Below are 26,338 nucleotides of genomic sequence, written 5' to 3'. Positions count from 1 at the left end.
GGGGTGGTTGCATGAATGCAGAAATGGATATGTTTGTGGGAATAGATGTACACCTCACCACCCTTTTTTGGTCTTGTGCCGATGTGCACATTTTATTTTGTTGGTTTTAGAGGCTTTACAAATAACCAAGAAATAAATGAAAAAGGCAAATGAAGTTTGGACACGCTGGAAAGTAGATACTATGTTAAGTTGGAGCTCTTTCTGACAAACTACATTTCTTCACAATACATTAGATCTTGCCGATCCAACTCTCTGCTAGGGAAATGCTTCGCATAGCTGAGAGCAGGGGGCACATTACTATTCACGTATAGGGAAATCCGTGCCTGGGTGCACCGCTCATGAGGTTATTTTTTAAAGAAAATGTAAATGTATTGGGAGCAGGTGCGTTGATACCGGTAAAATGGAAGTACATATTGTGATATGTGGTTTACTTGAAATATTTGGTTGTTTTTGTAGTACACTGTTTGCCAGTAATATTGTTACTTTTTGTGGCATGTGTTTCCAGGAACGAAACTGACTCGAGCACGCTGTGAACGCTACATGAAGGGTGGCATTGTTATGTGTCCTTCAAAACAGGGCACTAAGACTTTTTGGGAGTAAATGTGTCCATAATCTGCAAAGAAATTATACGATTCACTATATTAAAAGCAGACATTGGAAAGAAAAGTTTAAATTTCAGGAAATTGTGTTGTGAAGTGGTTGATCCTCTGCTACATCGGAAGAATGGATTTGAAAAAAACTAAATTTTTTAAGTAATAATTATTGAAGTGTGGAAAGTGTACTGTCTGCCATATGTTGAATGCTGTGACGGAAGAATGGTCAATTTGACGCAAAGAGTAGACATCATAAATGTTACTTGAAACTTTAATTTATAGCCAAAATATTTAATTGCAAACTGATCACTGAAATATGTTTTTGCATTATCGATGTCTCATAGTTATATACTCCTGCTCAGTGCGTGTGCTGGGTGCAGTCTACCGGCCGATGGCTTCTTTAACAGTATTTGGACAATAATGATTAACAGATACACTCTGGACATTTGTCCTGGATCAGTTGAAACTAGCATGATCAGAGGTTGTGAACATTGTTGTGAGGATGCCTTATCATCGAGACGTCCCTTGACCTCAGCTAGTAGACCTTAAGAAAATAATAATGTTTGGTTCCCTCATTTTTGGGATCTTTGGCATTTATGAATTTGGTTCCTGTTTCTTTTATGCACTAATGCACTCTTTCAAAAATTAGAACCTTTGATATGAATGGATGCACTTTGAATTAATTATTGATGTTACATGTAGTTTGTGTGTGTGGTCTATTTGTTTTTGTAAGTACTTTATTACATGTGTATGTCTTTGTGAATGTCTAATGTAATCAGTTTTCATTGTGATCAGATGCAGTATGTTTCTACTTGTTTTGAATAATAAAACACATTAGTATTAATACATTGATGTGTGAACCTCTTCCCAGTAAGGTGAAACTGTTTTTGAGTGTCTCATGAATATTTTTATCTTACGTTTGATAGGTTGAATTACCCATCTGGCACCAACTTCCGCATTTCTTTTATCCATTACAATTGCAATTGGTTATTTATAACGCCCTTAATACCCAGATGTTTCTAAGCACAGACCCAGGCATCGAACCTGTGCTGCTCCACGTTGTCTTGCTTCCAAAGCGAGCGTGTTGTCCTTGAGGTATCCTCCCGAGACTTGCCCCTGAGCTATCCTCCCATGAAGAAGTAAGCATGATATGTGTTACTACGCAGCTAGACTTTAATCTTGGTGCAACCAGCCTAGTTATATCTTACTGTGGCATGACAAGCCAAGCATAATAAGTGTTCTTTTGTTCCTACACTGGCCTACATTGGAACAAGCTTGGACATGCTTTCTTATTGCTTTCTTATTGTGGCATGGCATTTTTAATAGCATAGCCAACATGAGTATGCTTTTATGTGGGGGCTCTGGCATATATTGGTAGAGACAGCTTGTGCATGTTTTCTTTTGGCATTATGCACAAAGCAAACATGAGTATTTTCTTATATAGGCATGTGGGCATATATTGGTGCAGCCAGCATGGAAATGTATGGGCAGAACCAGCGTGAATATGTTTTTTGTGATGGCATATGTTGTGGAGAAAGGCATGAAAATGTGTGGAGAAGTGCTTCTGTGCACTGTTGGTGAATTACATCTATTGGATTTTTCCATTTTTACAAAACCGGTTGCAAACTGTTATTTTTGTACCCAATTTGTTTACAGAAAGTGTGCTGTAGAAAGCACAATTGTCGCCCATTATTAAAATATATTTTCCATTATTTTGGGCTCCTTCACTTCACTCAGTCGCTCTCGCATACATGTGAAAAATGGTTACACCCCTCCAATAAAAAATGTTCTACTTTAGGTGAAAGATTTAAGCTTTGATTAAAAAAAACATACTTATATCTTTCACCTAGCGCAGTGCGGTCCTGCCCCTGCAGCGGAATGAAGATCATCAGCATTGTGCACATGTGATGTTCGATGCGGGCCCAGAGTGTGGAGCATCCTGTACTTTGTTGAGGAACTTGGGACGGTGGCCCCATCAGTGTGGCTTGCAAGAAGCGGGGGGCACATTTTTTCGTTATGCCACTACCTTCAACACTGTTGTGACAACTCAGCTGGTAATGACCCCATCTGACACGTCAAGTGGAGTGGGTCTATGGCAGTACAAATATAGATGACCTGGAAGAGGTTCCTTGGATTCTGAACTGTCAGCCTGGGACCAAAAATCAGATTTCCTAGAAATCCGAGTACAACTGAGGAGTGTCCTGACTTTGAGCAATTGCAGGCCGATAATTTCAAAGTCTGAGAGCCTGTTCTTGGCATGATTACCTCCCCCACTTCAGAAAACATTACAAATACAGCTCATCTATGAGCAGGAATTACTACAGTGATAACCCAATGTTGGGGGTGGCAGAGCCGGTAACAACCCGCCAGCCTGAAACAAAGTAGGCCCATGTGAAAATGATTTCTGATTATGATTTTACCAAAATATTTTTCAATACTGAAGGATTAGAAACTTGATCATGAGCTAGAACAAACCTGATGTATTCCATTCAATCAGAATTCCAGAGAAATTGTGCGTAATGAGTAAATAAGGGTAATCACTCGATAAGCCATGTCTGTTTGTACACATAATGTTCTTTAATGCTCTTTGCAGCTGCTGATTTTAGAAAGGCAGTTTAGGACTATGGGCCTCATTACAAGTCAGGCGGAATGGGTTAACGGGCTCTGCTAATGGTGACGGGCCCGTTAACACCAATGCCGCCTGATTACGAGGTCCCCTTGCGGGACCCGGTAAGGACGCCTGGTAAAACCAGGCGTCTTTACCGGGTCCCGCAAGGGGAAGAGGGAGCTAACAACGGGCCGGTCGTAATCGGCGCGTTGTTAGCTCCATCTCCCATTCCCATTGAGCCCTATGGGGGCTCAAATGGGAATGGGGAAGGTCTGGGTCTGGGTTCCCAGAGGGAGCAATTACCGGGCCCTCCGAACTCGGAATGGCCCGGTAATTCCCCATTCAGGGAACCCGGACCGGTGTTGGTGGCAGCCATGCCGCCAATAGCGCCATGGCTACCGCCAAACCCGTAATAAAGCCCTATGTTTCTTTAGAAGGGCTCCAGAACAGAATGGAACAGTAAGTGGTGAGCTGCCCCTCCATCCTCTGCCCCCCAGGCACAAGCAGGGGTCACTGCGGGAGCGCAAATGCAGGGTTCTCAAATTTCACTCGCAGACATAATGGGAGATATTGGGGAATCCATGCCCTCCGTTGAGGAAAACAATCGATGGGCTGGCATCGGAGGCGTCCTTCCTGAGGCAAGATTTGAGGAGACGGGAATAGAGGTTGGGAGAGGTGGAACAGCGGATCTTGGATTTCGAGAATGCTCTTCATAAACTAAAGAGGCAAATGCCAAGAGTCACCCAGAAGCTCACCCCCTTGGAGCAAAGAGCAGAGCATAGTGAGGTGAGCTCATGTTACAGTGCAACAATCTCTGCATCCTGGGGCTGCCTGAGAAGGAGGAAAGGCCCAGCATGGAAGTCTTCTTGGAGCAATGCCTGGCGGAATTGTTCACCCTGAAGAAACTTTCAAAGTTCTTTTCATTAGAGAGGGCACACAGGATCCCAGCAGGTCACTCCATCCCAGGCATCCCCCTCAAACCATAATCGCTAGACTCTTGAATTATAGAGACCAGGATGCTCTGCTGCAGATGGCAAGGGCCACTGGCCCCATTACTGTTTATGGGCACAGGATTAACTTCTTCCCAGATTACACTAGGTAAGTTCAGAAGGCCTGCCAGCCCTTTGATTCAGTGAAGAAGAAGTTGATAATGCTCAGGATCCCATATACCTTGTTCTGCCCTGCACAGCTGCATGTGTACCACAAGGGGACAGTCTACCTCTTCCACAACCCTACAGAAGCTTGGGCTTGGCTGGAGACTCAGATTGTGTGGGCACCTGGACATAGGCTGCCTCTGGGAAGGCCTAAAATGGAGGCTGAGCCCGGGGCATCTTCCCTTTTGTTTGACTCACAACCCAGAGAACAAGCCGCTAGCGTGCAGAGGCAGATGGTGATGGTTGGATTTAGCATACGAAGGGCTCATGAGTTATAGGTGGAATTTGGTGGGGATCTCGGCTTGCAGAGGCTGCTTCAGTGAGCACCCCGCATATGGGTGGAGGTATTTTCTCATGTCCATTTTTTGTGGGTTTTGGGCGACAGGTGCTTCATGTTGGGGGGGAAGTACGGGGTAGGGGTTGGGGATGTTTTTATGGTTGGTAACTGGTTTGCATGCTATGCTTGAGGTCTCTGTAGGTGGGCTTGGGGGACTCCGAGTTGGAGACTTGGAGAGGCGGAGTGGGAGTGATTCTCGGCTGGGATAGATTGTTGACACGGTTTCTCAGGAAGGATGCCATATGAGGGGAGGGTCTCGATGACCTGGAATGTGAACGGGCTGTGGTCTAACGTAAAGTGTAGGCTGGTGTTACAATTCCTCAATAGGCACCCGCCCAACATTGCGCTTCTCACTGAGACGCACCTTGCGGGGACAGAATGCACATTTTTTAGACAAACACATTTTAAAATGGCCTATCACACAGGATTGTCGAGAGGTTCACGGGGCACCCTTATACTTCTGCACAAGAGGGTCCCCTTCCAGCTTACATACGTGAAATCCAACCCGAAGTGGAGATTTGTCATGGTGAATAGTGAATTGTGGGAGGCTGCTTGGGGCTTGGTGGCAGTATATGCACCTCCCCTGCTTGCACTTGGTCGTCATACGGAGCTCCAGGAGCTGATACTCTGCTCCTAGGTGAACACATCAGTGATGGGGAGACTTTAATGAAGTTTTGGACTGGGTCAGCATAGGAACCATATTGTAACCAGGAACCGCAGGCTGACCACTAAATTAGGCTCCTTTGCCTCAGCTCTGGGTTGGAGAGATACACGGAGGAGGTTGCACTAGTCGGAATGTGGGTACTCCTTCATCTCTTGGGTGCGCGACTCTATGTTGAGTATTGATTAGTTCTGTGTCCCATCCTCTATCATCTACAGGCTTCTCTCAGCAAAGTTTTTGGCCAGAGGTGTCTCAGACCATTCCCCGTTAGTTATTGAGCTAAAAAACAGGCATGTTAAACCCACTGCAATGTGGCTCTTGAATACTTACTATCTGGGGGCACCTGACTTCATGGAGGAATTGTCCAGCAAAACATCAGAGTATTTCTCCATGAATGATGGGACAATTGATAGCCCAGTCACCCTATGGGAGGGATATATGGCAGTGCTTAGATGGGAGGCGCTCTCACAGGTTGTGGCTAAGCGTAAACAGCACGCTTTGGTGGTGGAGTCAGCGGCTAAGCAGGAGGAAGTACAATTCCTCGCCTTAGGAACATCAGCCTTGCGAGAGGCCTTGGTCACCGCACAGGAGGTGTTGCGCAATGTGGTTTAGACAATACTAGGATATGATATGATATGGTATTTGTAACGCGCCTATACACAAGTGTTTCAAGGCACGAGAAGGCGCACTAGGCCAGCTGTAGCCAGATACATGAATCTGGGGACAAGGCAGGTAAAGCACCAGCCTGGTTAGAGAGATGGGACATGGGAAATGGGTATGTTACTGTCACGACCCGTGCCCAAAATCCCCTCTGGCAAACCCATCGGCCAGGTGGAGTCAGGACTCGGGCCTCTAGAGCCTGGCATCCTCTTCAAAAGCCCTCATGGGGCCAGTCCTGGCACCTATGGCGCCAGGCTCATACATCATGAAAAACAATGTGCTTGGGAACTACTTTATTGTATTGTCAGCCAACATGGAGGCATCCACATAGCTTGGTTCCTAAGAACCAAGCTATGCGGTCTAGTGCTTTGGGTGTGGTAGCCTAGGGACTACTTTACCTGGACTATTTTGTTGGGGCTATTTAAACCACACCCGAGCAAGACAACACGCTTTGTGTTACTTTGCAGCTTGCAACATGACCCTCAACGTGTCCAGCTATTCCCTCGAACCTCAGAGAAGCAGAACCTGCAAGGAGACAAAAGGAACATCATTAGTAGCAGCATCGTACCTGCAGTCTTCATCTTTAAACACTCGCAGCTACTGAGAACAGCTTCCTCGAATCTGCACGCCTCCCGGACAGAACGACCTGAAAGAGGAAGATAGAGGCAACATTAAAGAAAGCAGTAGAGACATTTACAAATTACGAACTGTTCAAAAGGCTTACCTGGCTGGTCGCCTCTCGGCTGGCACCACTCCGGACATTCCACTCACGCTGAAGAACACTGCGACCTACAAGGAAGGAAAACACAGGTTAGCAAAGGCAAGACTTTGCAGCGCTGAGCAGAGCGCTTACTTAGCGCATCATATCGCTCTTAATGCGCCATCATTTACCAGCGGGGGTCAACCAAGCCAGTTTGCCGCGCTGAAGCTCCGCATATCTAAGGGAGAAGAAAGAGACATTTTAAACAAAGAAAGGCATGCAGGATAGCAACAACATTAAAGAACAGCAATAAGACCTACCTGAACAATATCAAACGGGCCAGCGTCAGTGAAGTAACTGGACCGCACTTGCCCATGAAAGACAACACGCCCCTGCAAAGAAGGCAGGACGGAGAGCAGGTTGTGCACCCAATCACAGTACTATTACGCAAAAACAATAAAAAGTTTGCTTGGACCGAAGAAGCAGAAGAAGCCTTTCAGGAACTTAAACGAAGGTTTACCTCCTCTCCAATCCTGCGACATCCTCGTCCAGACCTCCCTTATGTTGTTGAAACTGATGCGTCCAGTCTCGCAATGGGGGCTGTCCTTTCACAGAGAGACCCGGAAACCGGCCAGCTACATCCTGTGGCCTTCTGGTCGAAAAAGTTCTCACCTCGAGAGATTAATTATGCCATCACGGACAAGAAACTCCTGGCTATCAAATCCGCCTTTAAAGCCTGGAGGCACTACCTTCTGGGGGCCAGACACACCATTACAGTCATCACAGACAACCAAAACCTGCAATATCTCAAAACAGCCAAGGCCCAGTCCTCGCTCCAATTACGGTGGGCCCTTTTCTTCGCCGAATATGATTATGTAATCACATTTCGACCTGGAGTCAGAAACGGAAAGGTGGATGCCTTATCTCGCATGAGCATAGATGAAATAGTATATACAACTCCAGACCCAGTACCTATTATACCTGAAGACAAACTCTTGGGTATCACGACAGCCTTAACACAAGCAGAACTACAAAAAGAAATCCAACGGACAATGAATCCTGATGCCTACCTCGCATGGCAAACTCCAGGAGAACAATATGCAATCAAGGACCATCTACCCTTTTTTAGGGATCGCCTATATGTACCCAAGAAGGAATTACAACAGCATATTATTTCAAACTATCACAATTCACGGATCGAAGGGCATCCTGGGATTGCCAAAACCCTAGCTAAGGTGAAAGAGAACTTTTGGTGGCCTACCTGGCGTAAGAACATCATTCAGTATATTCAGTCCTGCAGTATCTGCGCACAAAATAAATCACAGAAACAAAAACCATCTGGTCTCCTACAACCATTGGACATTCCTCCAGTTCCATGGCACACTCTTTCCCTTGACTTCATCACTGAACTACCTCCAATCCAAGGGTTCAACACCATCGTTGTAGTTGTGGACTTATTCTCGAAGATGGCCCATTTTATTCCCCTCAAAGGCCTCCCAGACACAGCCACTTTAGCAAAAGTGTTCCTGGAGGGCGTGGTTAAGCTACATGGCTTCCCTTCGGTTCTGGCCTCTGATTGAGGCAGCCAGTTTGTTTTAAACTTCTGGAAAAAATGTTGTGCAATGGCGCAGATCAACGTTCGGCTATCTACCAGTCACCATCCCCAAACGGATGGCCAAACCGAGAGAACCAATCAGACACTCGAGCAATATTTACGGTGCATGCTGCACCATGAACAAAGGAATTGGAAAGACCTACTATGGATAGCCGAATATGCATATAACAATTCTTTGCATTCAAGCACGGGACAAACGCCCTTCTATACCCTTTATGGCAGACATCCACATACCTCTGAACTAGACCTTCCAGCCAGCTTGGAAATGGCAGCAGTAAAGACTCTACACACAACCATTACTCAGGCTTTCAAAAGGGCAAAGGAACACCTTATTCATGTCAAAGAAAAACAAAAGAGATTCGCCGACCAACACCGGAAAAAGGCCCCTGATTATGAAGTAGGAGACAAAGGGCCTCATTACAAATCAGGCAGTCCGGAAATAACGGTGGCGGTAAACCCGCCACCACCGTTGTTTCCGGACCGCCTGATCCCGACTCCTGCAGGCGGGAGGTGATGTTCCCGCCAGGTTTGACCTGGCGGGTTTAACACCGCCCGCCTGCAGGCGGACAAGGAAACACCGGCAGCATTACGAGATGCTGCCGGTGTTTCCATGATCCCCATTCCCATTGAGTCCTATAGGACTCAATGGGAATGGGGATTTACACCATTCCGCCTCCGTGATTCCTGGAAAACCGGGGTTGTAATGCCCCGGTAATTCCGGGAATCACGGAGGCGGAATGGTAATACGAGTCCGGCGGTAACCAGGCAGTTTTACCGCCTCGGTTACCGCCAGACTCGTAATGAGGCCCATAGTTTAGTTAGCCGCTAAATTCGTACCCATTAAGGGAACCCGGAGTTTTCATCCCAGATTCTTAGGACCCTATACCATTAAGGCAATTATCAACCCAGCAGCCGTGAAACTGGATTTACCACCTAATCTACACATCCACCCGGTATTCCATGTGTCCCTCCTGAAACCAATGCAACCCGACACACGGATTGGGACACCACCTGAGCCCATACTTGTTGATGGAGAACCAGAATTTGAAGTCAAAGATATCTTGGACTCTAAATACTCTAGGACCAATCTATATTATCTCGTCGATTGGAAAGGATTTGGACCACAAGATAGACCCTGGGAGCCCAGTGAGAATATCCACGCACCACGTCTAATCAGGAAATTCCATCGGAACCACCCAACCAAACCTGGGCCAGACATAAGGAACACTATGGTAGAGGTCTTAGGGGGGAGTGCTGTCACGACCCTCGCCCAAAACCCCCTCTGGCAACACCATTGGCAAGGTGGAGTCAGGACTCGGGCCTATAGAGCCTAGCATCCTCTTCAAAAGTCCTCATGTGGCCAGTCCTGGTGCCTATGGCACCAGGCTCATACACCATGAAAAACAATGTGCTTAGGAACTACTTTATTGTATTGTCAGCCAACATGGAGGCATCCACATAGCTGGGTCCTAAGAACCAAGCTATGCGGTCTAGTGTTTTGGGTGTGTAGACTAGGGACTACTTTACCTGGACTATTTTGTTGGGGCTATTTAAACCACACCCGAGCAAGACAACATCATTAGCAGCAGCATCTTACCTGCAGTCTTCCTCTTTAAACACTCGCAGCCACTTAGAACAGCTTCCTCGAATCTGCACGCCTCCCGGACAGAACGACCTGAAAGAGGAAGATAGAGGCAACATTAAAGAAAGCAGTAGAGACATTTACAAATTACGAACTGCTCAAAAGGCTTAACTGGCTGGTAGTCTCTCGGCTGGCACCACTCCGGACATTCCACTCACGCTGAAGAACACTGCGACCTACAAGGAAGGAAAACACAGGTTAGCAAAGGCAAGACTTTGCAGCGCTGCACATAGCACTTACGTACCGCATCATAGCGCTCTTAATGCGCCATCATTTACCAGCAGGGTTCAACCAAGCCAGTTCGCCTCGCTGAAGCTCTGCATACCTAAGGGAGAAAAAAGAGACATTTTAAACAAAGAAAGGAATGGAGGATAGCAACAAAACTAAAGAACAGCAATAAGACCTACCTGAACAATATCAAACGGGCCGGCGTCAGTGAAGGAACTGGACTGCACTCGCCCATGAAAGACAACGCACCCCTGCAAAGAAGGCAGGTCGGAGAGCATGCCTAATTCTACCACAAGATGAGGAGAGGGCACCAGAGGGACTGAAATCATACGGGGGTGGAGGGAGGAAACATACCCCAGTCTGTCAGGCTTGAACACAGTCCTCCTGTATTTTCAGGCAGAACCTTCCCTGCAGACCACATCAGGGCACAGCTGAGAAGCATAGCAGCGAGTAACCTGGCTGGGTGGCGTCCCTGTGGATACCAGGTGAGCGTTACAGTTACGGCCATAGCGGATAGTCAAGGGGGGTCATTGACGGAGGGCGCAGACAATGCTGACTTTTATGAGGCACTGTATAATTCTCCGAGTGGGCAGCCCTGTACGGATAGGTTGGGTGCTCGACTCAGGTGACCCTCCCAAGTCTTAATGCACAGCAGAAGTCGGCCCTGGGCATAGACATCTCCAAGAGGAGATTGCAACAGCGCTCATGCAGCTGCAAGTGGGTAAAACGCAGGGGCTTAACAGCTTTCCAGTGGAAGTGTGGAAATGACTGAGGGAACTAGTTGTACAACCAATGCATCACCTCTTTGCACAGTGAAGGAAAGACGGACACAACCCCACAGGTCTTACAAAATCCTGCATAGTGGTCCTCCCGAAGCCTGGTAAGCCACCCGAGTTGTGCGCATCTTATAGGCCAATATCACTGATCAACAGGGAGGCCAAGATTCCTGCGCACATCCTGGCCAATCGCATGCTTGGGGTGACCTGCTCCCTGATTCGCTTGTAGCAATGCGGGTTCATGCCTTCTAGATTCCCATGCATGAACCTTGGTAGAGTGCAGTTCACCATAAGTCAAGCCGATACAATACCGGACCCACTGGCTCTTCTAGCGGTGGACTTCGAAAAAGCGTTTGACTCGGTTTGTTGGGATGCCCTTTGGGAACTCATGGGTAGGATGAGGTTTGGAGAGAACTTATTGTCTTGAGTCTGTCTTTTATGTAGTTCCCCAGGGTGCTGGTTAGGGTCAATGGGATCTCCTCCAGATCCTTTCCACTGGGGTGGGGGATGAGACAGGGGAGCCCCCTGTTCCCCCTTCGTTCATACTGGCCATAGAACCACTCGTGATCCAACTTCGGGTTTTAAGTGGCCCCATGGAGGGGGGTAGGACCGGGTCAAGCTCTACACAAATGACCTTTTGATATATATGAGTAATCCCTTAAACTCGTGCCCGGCGGTGACATGCATCCTATCAGATTATCAAGACGTTTGTGGGCTTTTGGTTAATTTGGCAGAAGTCTGTCCTATTCCCGATCCAGGGAGGGGATGTTGCAAACCTGCGGGACTGCCCATATCATGTCTCGATCTCGGGCTTCAAATATATGGGCATTCAGGTGGGTCTGTGCCCCTAACACTTTCCTTCTTTTTTCCGCCCTGATGAAGGCTTTGATCAAAATATCTTGCCCAGCAGGGGGCACTTTCGCCGAAAAGTGACATGTTATTTCAACAAAAACATTTACAGTTCTTTTGGACTGCTCCTTGTTTAAATTATACATCGGATAGGGATGTTCTATCTGAACTGAGTCCCTTTGGAGTCCTTTTCTGTTCTTGGATTTTCTGATGACACTAGCACGTCAGCAGACCTGCAATACATAAACATTTGAGTTTGTTAACACAAACAAAAATTGGACACTGCAGAATTTTTTTAACACTAACAGAGGCCGGAGTTTTTCCTCCTTCTCCCTTTTGTTTCTCTTAGTTATGATCAAACTCCAATTCGCTGCTTGTCATTTGACTTATCTCTTAATGTTGTTTGATTTCTTTTTTACTTCAAGATTGGAACACTGCATTCTTTATTGTAATTTGATTCAATATTTGTTTGTCATCCTTGATCTTGTTTCTCTTTTCCAACTAACAATGTCTTTTTAAAAATGTTCTACAAAATTTGTTTTGCAGCTAAAAATGCTCTATCAAATTTGTTTAACAACAAGGTCTGTTTTCAGCATCTATAGAGGCTTAAAATAATTGTTATATCTTTTTGGATACACATTAGCTGGAATCATTTAAACATATTATAAATTTGTTCTAGCATAGTAGATACTATTGGTTCTACCTAACATTATCTTTGCCTTAATCTGTCCCGTTTGGTCCATACATTTACACTGGACACGGTGCATTTGTAATCCCTCCCGCTGACTCTCCTAGGAAAAAGCAGCTCTCTTCCAAATGATGGCCCTCCTCAGGTTTCTATACGTATTGCAAAATGCCCCATTCCCAGTTCCCAAAGGTATTTTTGCAAATATTGGGGGCATCCTTCGCGGCCTCTTGTGGGGGAGACAGCCCTGGTGGCTCTTAAGATGCTGAAGACGTTGGTATGGAAAGAAGGCATCGACCTGCCAAATCTCCAACTGCACTATTCGCCACGCAACTTGGTAAATGATTGCCTTCACGAGGATGCAGGGCTACACCACATTGGGATAAAAAAAGGGGTGGATGAGGGGGAGGCCACCTAGTCAGGTGCTATATGGGGAACTGAAAAGCAGGAGGGCTCCCTTCCGCCAATGATGAGACATACTCGACAGGTATGGGCGGACGCTCATCTGATTATTGGGTGGGGGAGCAGGCCAACCCTAGACCAACCCCTTTGGCACAACGCACAGCTACCTGAAATGCTTAAGATGGGACACTTTGGAGGCTGGCAGGCAAAGTGGATCCATGTCCTCGCTGATGTGGTACAGGAGGGTCGACTTAACCCGTTTGCGAAGCTGCAGGAAATGCATGGCCTGCCTGATGAGGAACAATTATGGTATATGAAATTGTCCCATGGCATGGGATCTCAGTTCCCCTTTTGAAGTGTTCACCCCTCAAGGCCAACCTCCTCCCTGAGGGATCTAGGGTGACCTCCACCTTGTACCAAATGCTCATTGCATTTGGTACCACAGAACTGACCCGACTCTGGGATAGATGGGATGAGGATGTGGGATCCTTGGAGACTGAAGAATGGGTAGAGGAGCCTATGTGTTTAAGGGAGGTGGGAATTTCGGCCAGGCTCCATCTGATAAAATATAAAATACTTCATCGGGTGTATTACTCTAGTTTGGCACTGACACGGTGGGGTATGGGGAATGATGATCTATTCCTACATTTTCAGTGGGAGAGGGGCAGCTTTTATCATACGCTGTGGAGCTGTAGACACATTAAAGTATTTTGGGGGAAATGTGTTTGGAAACTCACCACGTTACTGGGTTGCCCGGTAACTCTCGACCCAAAGCTCACGCTGCTGGGGATTTGGGAGGATGCAGGGTTCAAGAAGTATGAAAAAGTATTCCTGCCTGTTACATTAAGGCTGTCAAAGAGGACTATTACTACGATGTGGGCATCAGCAGAACAACCGCGCCTCCGTCAATGGACTGCCGAGGAGGACCGGTGTTTGCCCCTAGAGGAAAGGGTTTCCAATGCAAGAGGCTGTCCCCAAACATTTCTAAAGGTATGGGGGAGAGGGGTGAGGAACAGGCTGAGGAGTACTTTGGTGTATTTTGCTGCACTTCCCCCTGTCTTCCCCTGAGAAGAGTTGTTATCCCATTGGACCCCCTGCTCCTGAGTATGTTATGGATCGATATAGTATCCTTGATTTGTCCAATCAAGTACTGACATTCGTTTTATTTTTATTGATGTTTTCACTTAAAACAATAAAAGGTTATATAAAAAATATATGTTTCTTTGGTTCAACGACTCTTAGCCCAGAGGTATTCACTGGACACAGCAAAAATAAAAACGGCATGTCGGGGAAACAAGTAGCACTGTGACAAGTTCTGAAGCAGCCTATTAAAATGAGTTTACTCTTTGTGAATAAGAACTTTAGGATTAATGATTGTAAAAAATGATGCCTCATTTATTAGGGCGCTAGGTAACAGATCATACCAGTGTTTGGTCTACAGGATCTAAGTTGGTTGGTGCTAGTTATCCACCACACATATGCCACATTCAAGTCAAGCCCTGATAGAGGTGGCTCCTCAGGCTTAATCCCACATAGGTGGAGTCAGTATGGGGAGAGGAAGGCCACGTGAATCCAGGGAGCCTGCAGGTGACTCCCTGGAATCTGCAAGGTAAAACTGAGGGATACAAGAAGGCCCCCATCCCAAACTTCCCACAGAGGCGGACAGTAGCCAGGTGGCACCAGCGGCTGGGCAGTGCAACAATCAGGCTCGGACTGGCCTATGTGGCAGTAGGGTAATGCCTGAAGCCCAAGCCCAACATGCTAGTGTGGGCCAGATTTCTTGGCCAAAGTGGGCCAGTCTAATGGGCTACATCAGTGTGCAGGCAGCAGTTTTGAACAGTGTTGGTGAACAAATATTCTTTAAAATGCAAAATGTGCAACATATTTTATCATAAAACTCTCCCTATGTATTGCTCTTCCAGAGTGCACGGAAAATCATAAATCACCCATGCAATTAGGGAGCCAATACTTTGAACGCAGAAAGACGCAATAACTTGCAACCACACACTCTTAGAAAATAATGAGCACTTATACGGCTATTTATTCAAAGCTTAGAAGCAACCAGTGATAACATAGAAATAAATCACAAAAAACATAGAAATAAATCACAGAAGAAGCAAAGAATTCAAAAGGAAATACATCACCTTGAGCGTAACTGGATTCCTCATCTCGCCAGAAGCGGCTGGAAGACCCCGATAACAGCCAGGCCGAGAGCACAACAGCCCACAGGTATGCCAGACGAAAGCATCCTCCGCTGGCTGAAGTCTCACCTGACCTCCTTGCGCATTGATGAGCAGCCGTTGGTTGCCAGCTGGATCAACCGACAGTACCCTCAAGGAGCAAAGTGCCTCCCTCCTCTAAAAACAAGCACCACGAAAAACAGTCCCATAGCTCATAACAAGACATAACAAAGTTAGCTTTCCCAGCAGAAATGTCCTTGACTGCATACCAGGTTTGGAAAGCATGTTTTTCTTCAGCACCGTGAATCTAACTCTCAGCACACATCACCTTGGGTTATATTATAGGTTATAACACGTGTCAAATTTCTCCATTTGCGATCGGTTTCCTGGCAAAATCTGCAGTACTCATAGATGTAAAAAGATTGCCTAATATCAGAATCTTGAACCAAAGAATCATTGTGTGTGACGCCGAAAATATGCTTTAGAACCGGAACTGGCGTCGGCACTGCTACTAAGCACATAGTTAGTAAGGCTTCAGCATTGGGCACATCAGTAAGACAAAAGTGTGTTATGTTGAGCACCTGCTGTGCCAGGTATATCCACATATTCTCCATTTGTGTAATCATGGGAGAATGTTTTCGCCGTCCTGAAGATGCCTCTCGCATGACTGGCATCAAGGTTGTTTTCACTTGCTCCTGACGTGTTTGCCGCATTTCACGAATCCATGTCTTCGGTCTGGCTGGCTTTTCGGCATCGGCATAAGGCTGCTTTTGGACAACATTACCCATCACTATCAGTATCCCCTTGATCACTGGCACAGATGTGACATTTTTTGTTGGTAGCAGCATGCTGTTTAACTCTCCCAAATGGAGTCCATTTAGTACCACAATTACACCAGCCAGACACAGGATCTACAAGGCAAACCCAGAAAAGAGATATCAGTGTTGTACATCACTCTCTCAGGTAACATTTGTCTGCGGGCACATATTGCCATTTCTTTCTACCGGGCTCCATGACTAAAACTACTTGGTCTTTGCCTGACGTAGTGACATCTGCGGGCACTGGTGGGCCACTTGGCCTTTCCACCCACACCTTCGCAGCCGGTACCATACTATCTGAAGAGCCAAAACCAGGTTCCCCACAGGTAGTTAACACTGTAGGAGGTTCCCCCTTCTTAATCATGGACAACTTAACGGGAATGATAATCAATTGGGCCACTCGATTACCCTTGTGGATTGGTAACAATTGGTCCCCACTATTCATCAGGATGACTTTGATCTCGCATTGGTAATCGGCATCAATTATTCCTCCCAACACTTGAACTCCCTTCAATGCTAAGCCAGATCTAGGGGCAATCCATCCCATATGCTCTGGGGGAATTTGTACTCCAATCCCAGTTTCAATTACAACAATCCCTCTTGGGTCTAATCTGATTTCTTCATGGGAATGCAAGTCTACCCCTGCTGACTCTGGAGTCGCCCGATAGGGAGCTAAAGAACCCGGGGTAATTTCCCAGTACAATAGGGTTTCTCTGACTGAATTGGGTTGAATCTGTAAAGTAGGAGTCATTAGCCGCATCAAAGGAGTTTCATGCTCATTCACAGGCCTATTGTTTAACACTTGCACCGCATCAAACACAATGACGCCAGCCTGCCAAATTGCCATCTCCAGATTTGCGCAGCTGTTCTTTCAACAACCCATTCATTCGTTCAATCAGCCCTGAAGCAGCAGGGTAATAAGGCACGTGGTATAGCCACTCAATGTTCTTTTCCTGGCAATACTCCTGTATCAGTTTGCCTTTGAAATGTGACCCATTGTCACTTTGAATCTGCAAAGGCACTCCGCAATGTAATATGATCTGATCTAACAACCTGATGGTGTTCAGTTGTGTTGCACGCTTGCACGGCAAAACCATCAGATATCCTGAATATGTATCCACAATAGTGCATGCATACTGAAAACCTTTACTGATTGGCATGGGACCGATATAAACAATCTGCCAAATTTGACCTGGTAGTTTTCCTCTTCGCAATGTACCCCGAACAATCTGAGGGATAGGTCTATGCTGTTGGTGTTGGCACACTGGAAATTGCAAAATGATCGTTTTCACTACCTCTAAAGGAAGACTCATTCCTTGAGCTTGTGCCCACCTGATAGTAGCCTTTTCTCAAGGTGCCCACATTTCTGGTGAGCCCACTTGGCCAAACCCTCCAAATCGTCTTCCTGAACCTATGCATCCACAGATGAAATCTTGGTGTGTTCGTCTGCAACAGAATTAAACCAACGTTCTAATGAGTCTGTGGCACAATGCGCTTCCACATGATACACAGTGACTTCACTTGTGATAACATTTCTGCAATATCTTGCCACAGTTCTTTTCCCCACAACTCTTTTGAATGAATCTTCCACCCATTCTTTTGCCAGGTTGGCAACCACACCGCCAATCCATTCGCCACTGACCATGAATCCGTTTACACATGACATCGACCAGGGGTCTCTTGTTTCAATGCTTGGTAAAATGCGTAAAGCTCTGCAAACTGACTGCTCTTCCCTTTCCCTGACGTTGTCAACATCTTTCTTGTTTTGGGGTTGTACGACACTGCTTTCCAGTATCGCTCAGTTACCACATATCGGGCTGAGCCATCCGTGAACCAGGAATGCTCTGTTTGCTTCACGGTCAAATCGCTGTAAGGTACTCCCCATTTCACGGGAGACTCGCGTTTTTCAGGCATTTCCGGTGGTATGTAATCTGAGGGCGGTATGTTGGCTACTTGCTCATGTAATTTCGCAACTCCTCCCTTCCCTGATTTGGCTCTGTCTTGAATGTACCATTTCCCTTTAATTATGCTGGCTTCTTGAGCATGTCCTATTCCAAGCGTTTTAGGAGAGCTCAGTTCCCATTGCATGATTGGTATTTCTGGCCTCATCAATACATCATGGCCCACCGTCATTTGCTCGGTATCAACAAGGGCCCAATAACATGCCAGCAACTGCTTCTCAAACGGCGTGTATGAGTTACCAACATCGGGCAACTTACGACTCCAAAACCCCAATGGCACACGTTTCCTGTCCTGTTTCTGCCACACACTCCAGTTAGCATAATTGTCTTGTACAAACATATTTAATTCCACTTCGCCTTCCTTCAATGGCCATAAATCAAGCACCTGCTGCACGGTGTCTTTCGCCAACTCAAATGCTTTCTGCTGCTCTTCCCCCCACTGAAACTCATATTTCTTGCGTGTCACCTTGTAGAGGGGGGCCAATATCTACCCTAAATGGGGAATGTGCTGTCTCCAAACCCAAACAGCCCTATAAACTGCTGAGCTTGCTTTTTGTTCATTGGAGTGGTGGATTCAAGTATTTTCTGTCGGGCTTTTGGCACCATTTCTCGATGCCCATGATGCCACTGAATCCCTAGGAATATCACTGTTTCAGCTGGGCCTTAAATTTTATTTGGGTTAATCTCCCACCCTTCCTTCTTCAATCCTTCCATAATGACATCTAACTGACTTTGCACACTGTGCTCATCCTTGCCCTGAATCAAAATGTCATCAATGTAATGAGAGATTTGTATGTCAGGTTTACACAGTATCTTGTCTAAGTGCTCTGCCACCAGCCGGTGACAGATAGTCGGACTATGTATGTACCCCATAAGTAACTTTGTAAAGGTGTACTGACGCCCGCTCCAAGAAAATGCAAACTGCTCTTGACACTCTTCAGCAATTGGCACAGAGAAAAATGCATTGGCTAAATTGATCACTGCATACCAAGTCCCCTCAAACTTTTGGACATTCTCAATCAAGGTAATGGCATCTGGGACCGCGGGCACTAAGGGAGGAGTGTATTTATTCAACTCACGGTAATCCACCGTCATCCTCCACGACCCATCCCCCTTTTTAATAGGCCAGAGAGGATTGTTCCATGCGGTGGTGATAGGGTGTAACATACCCGCCTCCACATACTCTTTGATGGTGTCTGAAATGTCCTTGTTCCCCCCAGGAATGCGGTATTGCTTCATTGCTACCCGCTTGGTTGCCACAGGCACTTGCAGTGGGGGCATCTTTAATTTGCCTACGGTAACAGATCAATGCACTCACCCCGAACTGGTACGTTTACCTCCAAGTCCCAAAGTCAACCCTTGCAGAATGTCAAAGCCAATTATGTACTCGGGTATCGGGACAATCAACACTTGGTATTTCTGCCTATTTAAATTGCCTATTTTCATCTCCACTTTCGTTTGTACTGCGGGGGTCTCCTTTCCTCCGAGACCTGTAATAGTAAAAGTGCACCTTTAAGTCCTGCTGGATTGTCATGAATCAGAGAGGCCTCCACCCCGGTGTCTATCAATGCTCGCACCCGTTGCGTATTTCCTGGCCCCCAAAAAATCTTAACATCAACACAGGGTCGCCTATCAACTTTTATGCGAGCAGACGCTGCCGGAGCTTGGCCGTAGACCTAGTCAAATTTCGAATGAGTGTGACTTGACTCCGCCTCTAGCATTGCACTCACCACCTTCCTCAAATCAGCGTATGTTGGCTGGTACGGGGAAGGTGTCCCCATAGACCCTTCTTCTTGTTCTTCCGCAGGAGGAGCGGAAGGTGAGGTGTCCCCCTGTGGCTTGGTTACTACCTGTTTCTTAACCTGTTTATAGCGCTCTTTGGCTGCAAGTCCTCTTTTTTTGTATAATTCATACATTACTCGGGTTGCAATGCCATCAATCTCTTCACGTGGCACACCGTCTTTTAACAAAGCCAGAAACATGTCCTTTCGGGACACTCGGGAGTCTCTACTATCTTGCCTCCTGCCTTCAGTTCTTCTCTCACTACGCCCCTCTCTCTCCCGTGGCTTGTCATCACTCTTGTCCCACTCCCCTAAATCTGCAAGTTGCCGAATGGCATCCACTACCTCATCAGTGGGTTTGCCCGTCATACCTACAAACAAAGTCATAATGACACTTTTGTATGCGGGTGGCGCAGTTCTAATCACCATGTTTCGAGTTGAAATTGAGAGCGGCACGGCCCCCATGTGTCCTGGAGCATCTACGTGAATTGCCTCTTCCATAGCATGCTCTCTGACTTTTTGAATTGCCTCTCTCAAAGTATACCACTTTGTTTCTTCACTAGGCCAATCTGTGGTAATGGGGTATTTACGGTTACATGCTTGGGCTGCTAGGTGCAACAAAGACACCTGTGCATCTTGACCATTGTCATCAGGGGGCGACCCTGCCCTTAGGACCTCCTGTACATTGGTGTCAGTTGACAAGGGTAGAAAACGCGGTGAGTCTGTGGAATCTACCAACAACCCTGCTGCGCCCCCATCTAGCAATCTCACCATCCATGTCAATAAAGGTTCCCCTGATTTTTGCCTCAAACTGGTAATAATTTCTCCAACCTCCTGCTGGGTGTAATCCTCCAGCGTGGTTAAATCCACCACTCCGCCTGCAGGATTCTGCGGGTGGGGTCCGGCTCGCCGTCTTCTAAAGGGCTTAGCCACCACTGTTTTCTGCTTCATTTCCATTTTGGGGTCAGACTCATTTGCGGAACTACTCTCTAGACTGGTTGAGTCAAAAATATCACCATCCCACTTATCCGGATCCTAGTCCAGACTGGCGGTAGCGATTACAGCTGCCACCTTTCTTTTCTTGACCCCTCCCTTTCTTTTCCTATACTTATACCGGGCTACTCTGACTGCTGCCCTCTCGGCCACAGCCTGATATGTGTCAGCCTTATCTTTAAAAAGTTTCATTTGAATCTGCTGCATTAACGCAGTCTGCCTTTCTGTACATCAAATGAAGGTAGAAATGAAAAATGAGGTTTTGCGATAAGAAAGAGAGCAGTTCTTATCGCAAAACCTCATTTTTCATTTCTACCTTCATTTGATGTATTTTCCTATAAGCATGTGAAAGAACTCAACCTTGCCTACCTAATGCAGCGCATTCTCTGCCACGTTCCACTGGAACTTGTTGCAAGCATACCATTACATCAGACGATCAGCATCTCCCAATCCCTGATCCCATGTTTCACTTAGCCCTGCGCCGCATGCCCACGCCTGGGCCAATTTATCATATGGACTCTTAGTCCAGCCTGGAATGATAACATAAGAACTTTCACCGCCAGCGGTAACACTCTTTTTCCTGAACAAACTACTCATTACTGCAAACAAAACAAAACCTCTTTATATCTATATTTTTTTTTCTTTCCACACTGCAATCACTCCCACACCGGCAAAGGAAAGAAAACAGCTTAACACAGTTCAACACTCACTGCCAAATTACTTTCGCTTGCAAGGTAACCGAAGCCTATCTACGTTCAAACAGATTCTTGAATATTTGGAACAATTCATCACAAATATCCTGTTCGTGACTTCAAAAATGTATTGCTCTTCCAGAGTGCACGGAAAATCATAAATCATCAATGCAATTACAGAGCCAATACTTTGAATGCAGTAAGACGCAATAATTTGCAACCACACACTCTTAGAAAATAATGAGCACTTATACGGCTAATCATTCAAAGCTTAGAAGCAACCAGTGATAACATAGAAATAAATCACAAAAGAAACATAGAAATAAATCACAGAAGAAGCAAAGAATTCAAAAGGAAATACATCACCGTGAGCGTAACTGGATTCCTCATCTCACCAGAAGCGGCTAAAAGACCCCGATAACAGCCAGGCTGAGAGCACAACAGCCCACAAGTATGCTGGACGAAAGCGTCCTCCTCCGGCTGAAGCCTCACCTGACCGCTCAGGGGTTCCGCATATATGCACACTTCAAAAAGGGGGGGCGATTTCTCAAACCTTCTGGCAACGCACTTGCGCATTGATGAGCAGCCGTTGGTTGCCAGCTGGGTCAACCGACAGTACCCTCAATGAGCAAAGTGCCTCCCTCCTCTAAAAACAAGCACCACGAAAAACAGTCCCATAGGTTATAACAAGACATAACAAAGTTAGCTTTCCCAGCATAAATGTCCTTGACTGCATACCAGGTTTGGAAAGCATGTTTTTCTTCAGCACCGTGAATCTAACTCTCAGCAAAATGCGTGCAGCTTTTCACTGCGGTATGAAGTCAATATCCATCATGGCTCTGAGCGCTCCCAGAATGCACTGCGCACTAGCGCCATATTTTAGCTCAAGCATAACACCTTATTACTCAAACAGTCTCTCACAAAAAGAATGAAATACCATTTGCAACTGTAGGCTACTTTTTCATTGGTGCCGACCCAATTGTATTCCCTAGTGTGACTCTGGCGACCACTTGCTTGTTCCCAGGTAAATATGCACAATGAAGGAGCGGTGTGCCTTGGCCCGCTGTCCACCCACCTGCATTCAGGCAGCCATCTGTGATCAACTGAGATGTAGATGAAACTGCACTGCTGGGCCGCAGAACCCAACTTCCCATAGACTGTACATATACTGCAGCATGCTGTAACCTATTGGAACCAGCTGCCTGACAGGAATGTAGACCACTCCACTGAGCAGAATCTAGAGGAGCAGTCACTGGTGCGATGCAAAGAGGTGGCAGTGGATCTGGACAAGGCAGGAAGGAAATATGGGGGGGTTGTTAGTGAGATGAATAGAGTGAAAAATAAATGCATAAAGGGGTTGGCATGGGTGGTGGCTAAAGAACACAGGTACACTTCCTGGGTTTCAACAACGTTATGCAGTATGCAATGGAGCAGGGTTGTAGGAGGGCTTAAAGGAGGTGTACCCAACTCAAAAGAAGATACTTCTAAACCAAACAGTGCAAGGCGGGAGGGTCAACGCGGCGTCCATGACAGAGCCTTTTTTTTTAAAGGATTGCAGGTCCAAAGTGCATCTTAGTCTAATATCAAAACAAAACTCCCATGTGTCTACCCAGGACAGTGCTCATCAAGTCACTCAGAGTCCCAGGGTTTTAGAGTGTGCCAACAGACTTCTTTCACAATGTTGGTGTTCTTGCAGTGGCCGTGGTCTTTACCATAGCTCTGGTCTCTGTCTTAACTGGGTCCTAATGGTAAGCATATGTGTCTTGGTCCTGGATGGGGGGGGTGAGGTGACAGCATCCAAACATCTACATGGTCAACAGCTGGTTGAGACGGCCCTAGGGAGCCTGCAGTAAACACAGCTAATAGGTAAATACCTACTCCTGCTGGGGACTTGGAAGTAGAATGTTCTCCCTGAACATGAGATGTCAAGCCTGAGTAGGGCCTCCTTACTAGAGATGTCAGTTACTCCCACCAGGGTCAGAACTATAGCACGCAGCATCTAGCCTTGCCTTGTAACCTGGCATCTACTGAGCTCTGGCTGCACGGGCTTCATATACTCTCCATCTTCCTGTCTCTTAATGATTGACCATTTTGGCTTGGCAAACACAAGCTTGTTCCTCTTGCTTCTCCTCCTACTTCTAAATGCTCTCTCTCTATTTGGCCTTCTTGGCTTGGCCAACATTGGTTCTTTTCTGCAGGGCCTCCACCAATACCTCTCCACGCTGTGCATTCAGGTACTCTCAGTAACCATTTCCTATCACCCACCCAATCAGGAGACCTTTTTATGATTTGATATCTCGGGGAAGTCATTGAAATACAAATATAATTCTGCGGTCAGATTATCAAAGATTAGCGCTCAGCACTGCGTGCCGTTTCTTAATTTGCGCTTGTTTTGGAAACCAAAGACCGAACACCAAAACTATGCAATGGTCGTACAGGCGCTAAGACCCTGTACGTAATAATGGGCTGCTAGTGATTCGAATAGAGTAGCACGCCACAAACAGTGTCTCAAAAAAACACAACAGTGATAAATGAAAAAAAACCTTTTCCAAAATGCCAAATGTCGGAAAAGTTATCTGTGCTTTCCTATACTTGTGTGTCAGTTGGAGGGTGTAGGAGAGTGGCCAAGTGCTGCAGCTGAATTGACGAGTTATTGAAATTAGAACTGAACATGAAAAAAAAACAAGAAACGTTGCTTAATTGATTGAGATTTCATTCTGAGCGATTAACGTTATGTACACACATCAATCACATTCCAAAGTGTGTTTTCATGATTTCTGTTAATCACAAGACATGCAAACCCTTACTCGCATGGGAATTTCAGACTGAAGGAAATCTACATGATGTTATACATGTGTAGGTCAGTGATCTGTGAATCGGAAAACGAATCGTTCATTGCATAACAGACAATGCTGTGTGCGAATGCTATTCCTGTCGGCATTTTTACAAACCCTGTTGTGGAGATATGTTTTAGTGCACTGACATGAAGCACATCTCGCCACCTACGCATTGGCGGAAAATAGCAAAGTAGGGGGACCTCTGACAATAGCATTGAGCAGAGCGCCAGCTACCTGTGTGCACTGTGTGTGCGCATATCAGTGCATGCACTCGTTATCTCCAGATCAGCACTCAGAGAGGAGGTGCTAAACACAGGTGGAAAGTGCACAAAGGGGAATGAGCTGAAGTTCCAATGCAGGTCGTTGATAGTTCGAACCTGGTGCTACAACGGGCGCTTAAACGACATTACTACTTTGGGCCTCATTATAAGTTTTCTGTTCCAGAAACAAGGGTGCCCCTAAGCTCACTGGCACCCTTGATTCCAGACCGGCAAACTCTGTGTTTGCCTGCCGTGGCCGATGTGCCTGACAGGTCTGACCCTGCCGGGCGCAGCTGCCACGGTAGGTAAACACTTCACGGAAGAGCTGGCACCGTTAGCAATGGTGCCGGCGCTTCCGTGTCCCCACTCTCATAGAGTCCTATATATGGGAACAGGGACTTACATTTTGCTGGCGTCTGACTTACCGGGCCACCAGAGTTGTAATCTCCTGGTGGCACCGGGAAGTCAGGTGGCGGTAAATTATTACAGGTCTGGCAGCAACCCACCGGTAGCACCGGCCATAATGAGGCCCAGAGAATAAGGCTACACACCAATTGGTGATATTCTGAGCATTGATTGATGGTAATCCCGAAGACGTTGCAGCGTGCATCTCGTGCTGGTCCCAACCATCATTTCCATCGAAAGGGGGAAGGGACTACCTGTAGTCCCTTCTCCCTGTTCCATTAATTTCAATTGCTCCATGGAAAGGGAGAAGGGACTACCTGTAGTCCCTTCTCTCGATCCCTGGCAGGCATTTTTCTTGAGTCGAGAAATGGTTGCAGCGCTGTTTCTCGACTTGGGTAAAATTGCAATTAGTACACCAGTATCCCGACAATGTGGCGGGGTACTAATGACAATATGACCCTCGGAGGGGGGCCATTACCGGTCTGGTAATGCCCCCGGGGCTCAGTTAAAGCCCTTGCTTTGCTTGGGCTGCTAACTATGGCCCCGGGGGCATTACCAGACCGATAATGGCCCCCCCTCCTCAGGTCATATTGCCTAAATATTAACTGCTAATGTTTGATCATCTATCCCCAGTCGAGATGTGGATGAAGAAATGCGCTGCTTCTGCAGGGAATGACTAGTTGGACATCTGCAATGGCAAACTGCATTTGCCGTGAAACTGTATTGTAGAGTTCGAGATAGAGGTTAGATCTGTGTGCTCCCATTGCAGCTATTTCATCAATCCCATTGAGTCGATGATGCTTGATATGTATGGCATAACTAGTCAGCAGGAATTATAAAAATACGATTCAGACAGAATTGAATGTGAATGCCTAGATTGATGCACTTGTGTATTCAACGCAACATTTGTGTATAGCTCTTTTTCTTCTATCTGAAACCACTACTGCAGCAACACACCTTTCAACTATGTTGGCTCCAATGTATCTGAGATACATGACCATTACAGTGTTAAGAGCCAATGTCTATCATTTCGCCAATTGATGTCTCTTTGTCAGTCAAGAGAGGTCGATGAACCTGCATTTGCATTGCTGGGCCACACCAAACACCAGAACCCCATTTTCAGGCACTGAATCGCTCAGGTGCACATCACTCCCATTGCACTGGTGGGTCTTAAGATAGGATGCGTGCATGGCAACAGCTCGAACCATTGGGGCAGGGTGCTTTGGGCTCAGTTCCCCAACTAGCATTGACGCACTAATTGTTTTTTTAGATTCCACATAAAGTCTTGTCAAACAGTATTTATCATTCTCAGTGGAGTTTTTCAAATCTTTTTGCACACAGAAGTATTTAACACAGCACTAAACGCCAGTAAATATACAGGGAAAAAACATGAGGCACCATTCCAGTGAATGCATTCAGTAATAACACATTTCACACCAGAATAGTTGACTTTACTCTCTGGAAGCAACTGCATCTGCATATCCTGACCATAACACACAGG

Source organism: Ambystoma mexicanum, chromosome 6p (assembly GCF_040938575.1).
Source record: "Ambystoma mexicanum isolate Mex_15411 chromosome 6p, UKY_AmexF1_1, whole genome shotgun sequence".
Classification (NCBI taxonomy): domain Eukaryota; kingdom Metazoa; phylum Chordata; class Amphibia; order Caudata; family Ambystomatidae; genus Ambystoma; species Ambystoma mexicanum.
The sequence above is the reverse complement of the archived record's forward strand: the minus strand, read 5'-3'. Positions refer to the sequence as shown.